General features: G+C 36.0%; 1 long non-coding RNA gene across 3 annotated transcripts; it reads left to right on the forward strand.

The window, feature by feature from the left end:
* Nucleotides 1–390: 390 nt before the first annotated feature.
* On the forward strand, nt 391–4,137 carry LOC110886263. Of its 3 annotated transcripts, none has more exons than XR_004869858.1 (4): nt 391–963; nt 2,523–2,607; nt 3,723–3,811; nt 3,909–4,137. It is a non-coding gene; the product is annotated as an uncharacterized LOC110886263 (long non-coding RNA). The 3 variants fall into 3 exon arrangements; XR_002562720.2 differs by having other exon boundaries at nt 393–963; nt 3,723–3,827; XR_002562721.2 differs by lacking the exon at nt 3,723–3,811 and having other exon boundaries at nt 401–963.
* The last annotated feature ends 4,375 nt before the right edge of the window (nt 4,138–8,512 follow it).

Genomic DNA, 8,512 nt, shown 5'->3' on the forward strand with positions numbered 1-8,512 from the left:
AAGTAGGTTTGAGAAGGGTGATTTTGGTTGTAATAATAAGTCTTTGAATGAATATAGTATGCGTATGATAATATATCGACCCCTCCTAAGAGCTTAAAGGTAATCAGAAGTAATGATAGTAATGGAATGTTTAGGATGGCTCATAGTGAACGAAATGAAAGATTGTACATGATGTATGAGTAGAATGAAATAAATTGACTTATTTCGATGAATGAATGTAATATGCTTAAATAGGAAGCTAGAAACAAGCCGCAAACCTAAGTCTATACGAGTAATAATTGTATACATTTGGAATATGTTCAATGAATGAAATGCTAGGGATAATATGTGCTACAAACTAGCAATATAAAGTGAGAGACACTAATAAGAGCCCTGGATCAGACCATGACCCTTGAGTGATTATGAAAGTAAATTACTAATTTAAGAAGATAAGAACAATGTGTACGATTATATTTATTTATGGTTAAGATTTTTATGCAAAGACCCCGAATGAGTTATGTTGTAGTGTGCCCATTGAATGAGTACAATAGAAAGGTAAATGTAGGAACGAGAGAGGTTTCGGGGACGAAACCTTCTTTAAGGGGGGTAGCCTTGTAACACCCCAAAATTTGAATTATTAAATTCATTAGCATGTTATCATGATTAATAAAATGTGAGAAATATGTTATTTAACTTGGTTACCGATACAAGTTAGATAGTAGTAATAAAGATTGGTGAATAAACAATTACCACATTAAACTTAAGGGGCTAAAGGTGACATGTTATGAAAGTTGAATTAATAAAAATGAAATAAAAAAAAATAAAACACACACATCAGATGTGTGTGTGTGTTCGACGCCAGAGCCAAGAGAAGAAGGGGAACCCTTTCTAATCACACAAATTCATCCAATTGAAGCCCTAATCATGGCCATTGCTCATGCATGTTGGTGATTTCTTGATCATCTAGACTTACTAAAGCTTAAGGTAAGAAGAATTTGGAATTTTGATGAACTTGATTATGTTAGGGTTCAAGAAAATCCATAAGTTTATATGGAATTAGAATGATGTTGAACTAGGATCACCATCTAGAACATTATGTGTGCTTAAAAATCGGCTAATCAATGTTGGAAGTGAAAACCCACATAGAGTAGAGTGGGTATGAGTTGTATGCTTGCTAATGTTATCATATTTAAGTAGAATCATGGCCGAATTTTTAGTTATCTTAGTGAATTAGAATGAAACCCATGTGTAGCGTAAGAATGATTATGATGAACATGTGAATTTTGATATTAAGATTATGTTGTTGCACAAGATGTTATATGATAGGTTTTGATAGTAAACATGATGTAGAATTGATGACAATGTGATATTGCTTGAATAAAATAGTTCAAGAGATGAATTTGGGAAGACCATGCTTAAACCACTTGTACACTATGCTTGGAAAGTAGATCGCACACCAAGTGTTTGATGAAATGCCTAGTATAGGTTAGTATGTGTTATCACTTGTATGGAATGTTAATTAAATAGTAATGAAGGCGATTATGTATTATAAGTATGAAAAGTGCTTAGTTATGATGTTGTGTACAAAATGATATGCTACGTGTATCGAGTAACAAAGCTGATTAGAATTAAAATTTGTTGCGCAACAATTTTGTATAAATCATATAAAATCATAGGAAGGACCTGTGAGGTCGAGCCTTATATGCTCAAAAAGCTATTTAAACATATTACGTTTTGTGTTTGAACATGTTTGTTGAATTCGGATGTTAAACAGGCCAAAACAGTGCCCAAAGTCGGCAATACTGTTTTGACAGCAAGCTGTTTGGAAGCATTTCAGCTTCTGTGCTGATTTTGTAAAAATCATATAAAATCATAGGAACGTCCGATTGTTACGATCTTTATATGCTTAGAAAGGTCTCTGAGTGTAGATCATTTCATATTTGAACGTGAAGAACTGAATCAGAAGATAAATGGGTTAAAATGTGTCGTGAACAGCTGCTGCGCAGAAAGTTGCTGCACATTTTTAGTATAAATATTAAGTAAAAAAATAGTTGTATTGTTATGCACACTTGTATGAATCATGAACTACTGATTTTAATAAATTATTAGTAAGTTATTTGAATGTTTTAAGTGTCTAAAACACTTACCAACTAGTTTATGCATATGATTTCACCAACGGGTCGAAACGGGTTGTTGATAGAAAATAGTAGAATGGATGTGTAAAAAAATAACCAAGGTGTTAAGAAATGGTATGAAATGTTTAACGTATGAAACAAGTTGCCTAACTTAGAAAATGTTATCATTCTAAGTATGGAATTTTGAAAGAATAATGAACATGATGTAAATACATAATTATGTATGCTAGAAGCTCATGTATGACTTTTGTGATGATGGAATGATAAATTGTTAGATTGATTAGCATTGTAGTATTATGATACATGTTGAACTCGTTAAGCGATTGACACGTGAATAGAAGTGTGATTAGTGATGCGTATGATTACGTATACTAACTATTGAATGGATGTAATGGAATGAGATAATAGGAACGTGTCAAGGAGAGCTCAAGCATAGGAGGATAACGGGTCAAGATAAGGCAAGGTGACAAATACACTTATTGGAGTACTCAAGGTAAGTGATCTCCGTAGTCACTTCTTAGTTGTTTAAGTAATACAACGCTTTATTTAATTAGACATAATGTTTGATGTCAATTATGCGTTGAAGTCTTTCATTGTGCATAATGGGAATAAAGTTGATTAAAACGCCCTTGATGGGTATGTTGGGCGAACAATCTTAAAGTAGACTATAAGGAAGCTATTCGATTAGTGTAATGCTTATGGTCTAGTGTGATAATGTGGAGTATGGTCTTGTATGTCATAAACCACTTAATGCGTAAATAACCATAACGGGTCGAAAATAAGCATTTGAGCGAAAATGGGTTAAGAGGATGCAAGACATCCGAGAATTTAATCTTTTATGATAGACGTCAACGAAATTATTAAGTTCATATGAGATTGAGGTCAAATAATCAGATTATGATGATATACGCTCGAACGGGTCAAATAGTTAGAAAATGATTATAAGTCGAATGCATGTAAGTTAAGAATTTCCTTAATCTGGATGTAGGATTTTAAGTTCATATGAAAGAATGTGAATTTACAAGCATGTAGGAAGAAACGGGAGGTTAAACGGGTAAACGGTTTAAAAGTTATGCGAGTTTTAGTGCGTTCGAACGATGAAAACAACACAGCAGAAAAATGGCAAAAGCAGAGGCCGTCGCCGACGCCCCTATGGGCCGTCGCCGACGCCTCGTGCTTTTTCAGTTTGCTCCGACACCCTATTTTCCTGTCTACGGGGTTTTTAAGCTACGGGGAAAAACTAAAAGCCGTCGCCGACGCCCTGTAGGGCCGTCGCCAACGGCCTCCCCATGTTTAGGATGCTGAAAATTGTTAACTAAGTTGTTTAATGTATCGTAAGCTTCGGTATATCAACCGTGGTCTATGGTAAGCCTTCTAAACCAAATTTTGGGTGTTCTCTTGATGTTTTTGGGTTCTAAACCCAAGAATAAGCACCGTATAAATAATGTACGAATATGATAAGTGAATACGAACAAGTTAAACAAGAATTGGATGTAAGTAAAATATGCGTAGGCACGAATATGTAAGCACGCAAGTACGTATGCAGGTATGCTTTGTTTCAATATGTTTGGGTAAGGATCTCACTAACAATGTGCTTGAGATTGGTAGGTAATGCAGGAATGAGAACGACGGATTCTCGTGGAATGGAAGCTGAACTCGGAACGAGAGAATCCGAGAGAATAGTCGGATAAATCAAAGTTTACGTTGTCGAATGTTATACTATTTAATTATATGTGAATTTAGTTGTACGATGATGTCAATGACTAATTGTTAAGTTGTATGTGATGCTCACAGGTACTACTCGGACTTCTTCTACCTTTAAGGATGATAAGCGGGCGTGGATCGAGTCGAAGAGCAAGGATTGTACGGAAAGAACGGCTACATAGTTTGAAATACGTAATGCTTTGAAGCGTTAATTTAATGTAAATATTGTAAACCTCTTCCAGTAAATGCTTAACATTTTCGTATTTGAGCTTTTATGTAAGTAATGTGTCTAATAAAGAAAGAAATTTCAAGGCTCGTATTTCCGCTGCGTCATTTTAAAGTTATTACAAGTTAGGGTGTAACATTATATAATTAAAAGTAGTAATTACTATTGCGGTTACAGAATTTGTTACATGATTTTCATAAAATAAAACATAAAAAAAACTAATATATTATTAAAATTCTGCTAAATTATAAGATGGAAAAATGTCATCCGTTGGACTCTGGGTTTCTGTCTCTTTCTCTTTTCCTTTTCCTTTGCCTGATGATTTTTGTGAACGAATCTGTGATTTCATTGGATCTAAACAATCGTCACGAACATATCCGTATGTTCGGCAACGCGAACAATATACCGGAACAGGTTCTTCCCCACGAGACAAGATTCGGTTGTTTTCTTTTGGACGACCAGATTGACGTTTTGTAATATTCGGGGGTAATACACTGCCAAGGCCTTCTGGTATTACCCATTCAGACCTATGAGGCAGAGAATTAATCGATTCTTCATACGTTTTTTTGTATACTTCGTTTGAATAACACGAGAAAGCATAATGACTACAGTCAGGTTCACCCAAAAATCTTGAAACAGCAATCACATGCCCACAAGGTAAACCAAAAACTTGCCAGACACGACAGCTGCACGAACGATTCGAAAAATCAACTACACCCCTTTTCCCACCGTCTTCAACAACAAAACTGTTTACCCGGATGCCTGCAGCAGTCCAGGTTCTAGACCCTTCAATTTTCTTTAAAATTTTCTTCTGTGCCCACTGAGTAAGTGAATGGCTCTCCTGCATGCCCTGCAATCGACGGTCATAAAACCATTTTTGTACAGACTCGCGGAAAAATTCGATAAGTTGCGTTATCGGCATCTTACGCGAGAATCTAGACAAAGAGTTAATAGACTCCGCACTATTAGATGTCATATAGTGGTATCGATTGCCGGGACAATGAGCTCATGCCCATCTACCAAACCCAATATTTGTTAAAATCTGGCGTATTCGAGGAACAACAAGACAAAGCATTAAATGACTCGTTAAAGTCAGATATCCGATAAGATTTACACGTCTTCCACCATAGTGCCTGGTACTCTTTTTTTTAGACGACGGCAAACGTAAATTCATCATTAAATGACGACAACACAACCCGTGGTACACACGTGGAAACACATTTCTAACACCTACATGTATCGAATTCGCCCTATCCGAAATGATCGCCATATCTGCTATTTCACCAACACAATCTCTAAGCTTTGAGAGAAACCTTGTCCAAGATTCACCATCCTCTGATTTTCCAATGCCATAAGCAAGTGGTAAAATCTGATTATTTCCATCCATGCCCACTGCTAAAAACAACGTCCCTTTAAATTCACCCTTTAGGTGTGCCGCGTCAATGATAACGACAGGTCTTAGATTAAACATAAAGCTACGAATTTGAAAATTAATCAAAATGAAATAAGAGCAAAACCCATGTTACTTTAAAAAAAATAAGAGCAAGTACAAAATAAAATGTGTAATTTACCGCAGCCCCTAAAGCAACAAAAACCATTTCAAAACGACTCTGCTCATCAACCAAGATGTGAGTAACGCTTCCAGGATTTGCAAGTTTCAAATTGTAACAATATATTGGTAGTTCGGCAAAAGAGTCTCGTGTTGTTCCTTGTAGAAGTTCAAGTGCATAGCTTTTACCACGCCAAGCTTGAAGGTTTGTTATCTCAACCTCGAACCTTTGTCTAAAATCTTTGACAATCTCTTTCGCTCGATATATCCTACCACTGTCTTTTAGTTGTTCCTTCAAAAAGTGACCCAAAACCTTTGGGTTAGCCTGACGGAAATGTGGGTGTGTTTGCGTCTTCGAACAGGTGTGTCTATCGTTCATATGTTTAACAAACCATAAATTGCCACAAGGAATAGCATAAGCCTTAAATCGCCATTCACAACCATCACCCCTGCATGAAACTTCATACCGTGTCTTAGATGATCTATCAACTTTAAACTCGAAATGCTCTAACAAACATTTCTTTCCCAACTCGAGCTTCATCTCTTCTTTGTTATTGAATATATGACCGGCCTCGAACATTATAGATGAAGAACCTGATTCGTTGTGAGACGTTAAAGATTTTTCAAAATATTTTTCTAAATTAGGACACTCATCGTTTAAAACATCAAAACTTTCTTTTACTGGAATATTTAGATCTGGAGCTTTGAAATTGTTTAAACAAGACAAACCAGAGGAACCAACATCAGACTCTTGAATAACATATAATTTATATAATTCAAAAGGAATCTGCATCGCCAAATCAAAAAAAAAAATCTAACATCTCAATCATTAATTATATCGATCGGATCAGTAAACGTAGACATCCGGTATGACAACCGTGTAATGTTTGGAGTATCACACATCTTAGAAACATAGTTTAAAAAACTATTATATGAATGATCTGTTTCAATTTCTAAACCACGTCTCCTTGAATCGACACCAGTAACATACTCAATGTTTCCGTTAATGACATCCCACTTCCCCCCAGTATAAACAACAAACTTGACCCTCATGTTGTGAGATAATCACCAAAAAACAATATTTCCCTTAAAGTTCGTGTTTATAAATAAGGGATCCCTATAGATTCATAAAAAAACGTCTTGAAATTCATATAAAACGTCTTGAATTCATATAAAACGTCTTGAAATCGTACAAAACGTCTTAAAATCGTACAACAAACGTCTTAAAATAAGAAATGCGGCTAGGCTTGAACAACACGGCTAAAGGGAGAAAAATGGCTCAAGCCGGCCAGAAACGGCTCAAGCCGAGGGGAAACGTCTCAAGTCGTCTGGAATTAATGGTTAGCCATAATGAAACGTCTCAAGCCGTCGCAAACGTCTTAGCCAAGACGTCAAGAACCCAGACTTCTCTGTCGGACACGTGGCACGTTGTCGTTGGGCAGCCGTCAAGACGTTTCACCACTTTTCAGACGTCTCCACGAGACGTTTGACCGGGCTACTTTGGAAACTTTGACCAAAACGTGGCCATTTTGGCGATTTTCCCTTTAATTTATTTATAGGTATATATTTAAAAAATAAAAAATAAAAATTTCGGATATCGGATATCGGATATCCGAAAATTTTCAATATTACTATTCGAATCGGATATCCGAAAATTCGGATTTGGATAATTCGAATTCGGATAATTCGGATTCGGTTTCGGATTTTTTTCACACCTCTAGAGTTGGGGATATCCCCACGAAGGAACTGAATCATCGGGGGGGGGGGGGGGGGGGTTGTTCCACTTCACCCGTGCTTAACGAGCCCACACCCCATGGCCCTAGGAGCGTCATTCGTAAAATATTATAAAGACACTTTAAAATAAAATTTAAAATTAAGAAAAGAAATGAGAGAGGAAAAGAGTGTAATATTAAATTATGTTTCAAGAGATGGATTTCTTGATTGGTTGGTTTGGTTTCCTCTCCCTGAAAAAGGCCATGCTCTGATCCTTCTGCCCCTTTGATGTTTATCCAAACATCTCTCATCCAGGCATGTCTCTATCATATGCACCATCCATTATGGTTTTTATCATCATACAGTTTACAGTTAGATGCACACATAAATTAATTTATATTTTGGAGCATCTTATTCTTTAATTTATTGGAGTATTTAGATTTGGATATTATTATTGTCTTTGAAATTGAAACCTGGGTCACTTCAATATTAGAAGTTAATCCTAATTAGACATGTGAAAGTAGAGGGAGTGAACCCCCTAAAAGAGTCAAGAGATAAGTTTAATTTATCTAGTATGTTTTCATGTTTAATTGTTCCATTTAACTGCATGTTTATCTTGTTTGAATTACTAGATATTAGGACTTTTGAGTCATAGTATGTTTAGGAAGTGTATAATAATAGATGGTTGGGATTATGTAATTGGTGTGCAAAGTTTACTAGATATTAGAAGTGTGGTTAACTTGTTTTTATCACAAAAATCCGGTTGTTCATTTGTGTGTATCGTATATGAGCCAATAGACATTCTAAGTTCTTGCGCTTTGATTGATTGGTGAAACATTCTTATATGGACCATTTTTTTTCCCAGAACGGCTAACTAACACACTGTCTAATCTTACTCCTAAATCTATACATTTTGTCTGGCTGCGAGTACACCTCACCGCTTGAGGAGAAACACATTTATCTAAAACCTTGGTCCAACTAGGCCAAAGGCCCTTTGGTATTAAAGGACTTATTTAGTAAAGGGTCTGGTTTGTAATTTTTTTTATGTACTTTACACAATCAGATTTTCCCGTAAGGTCATCGGTTATCAGTCAGTATCCTGTTAGTGAAGTGACTATTAGTAAGATCTGTGCGTGATACGTCCATGAAGTCTTTACCAACGACTAGAATTTCTCGTAAGGTCAGTGACGCGTAAGTGAATGTGTT

This window comes from Helianthus annuus, chromosome 10 (assembly GCF_002127325.2).
Source record: "Helianthus annuus cultivar XRQ/B chromosome 10, HanXRQr2.0-SUNRISE, whole genome shotgun sequence".
In the NCBI taxonomy this organism is placed as follows: domain Eukaryota; kingdom Viridiplantae; phylum Streptophyta; class Magnoliopsida; order Asterales; family Asteraceae; genus Helianthus; species Helianthus annuus.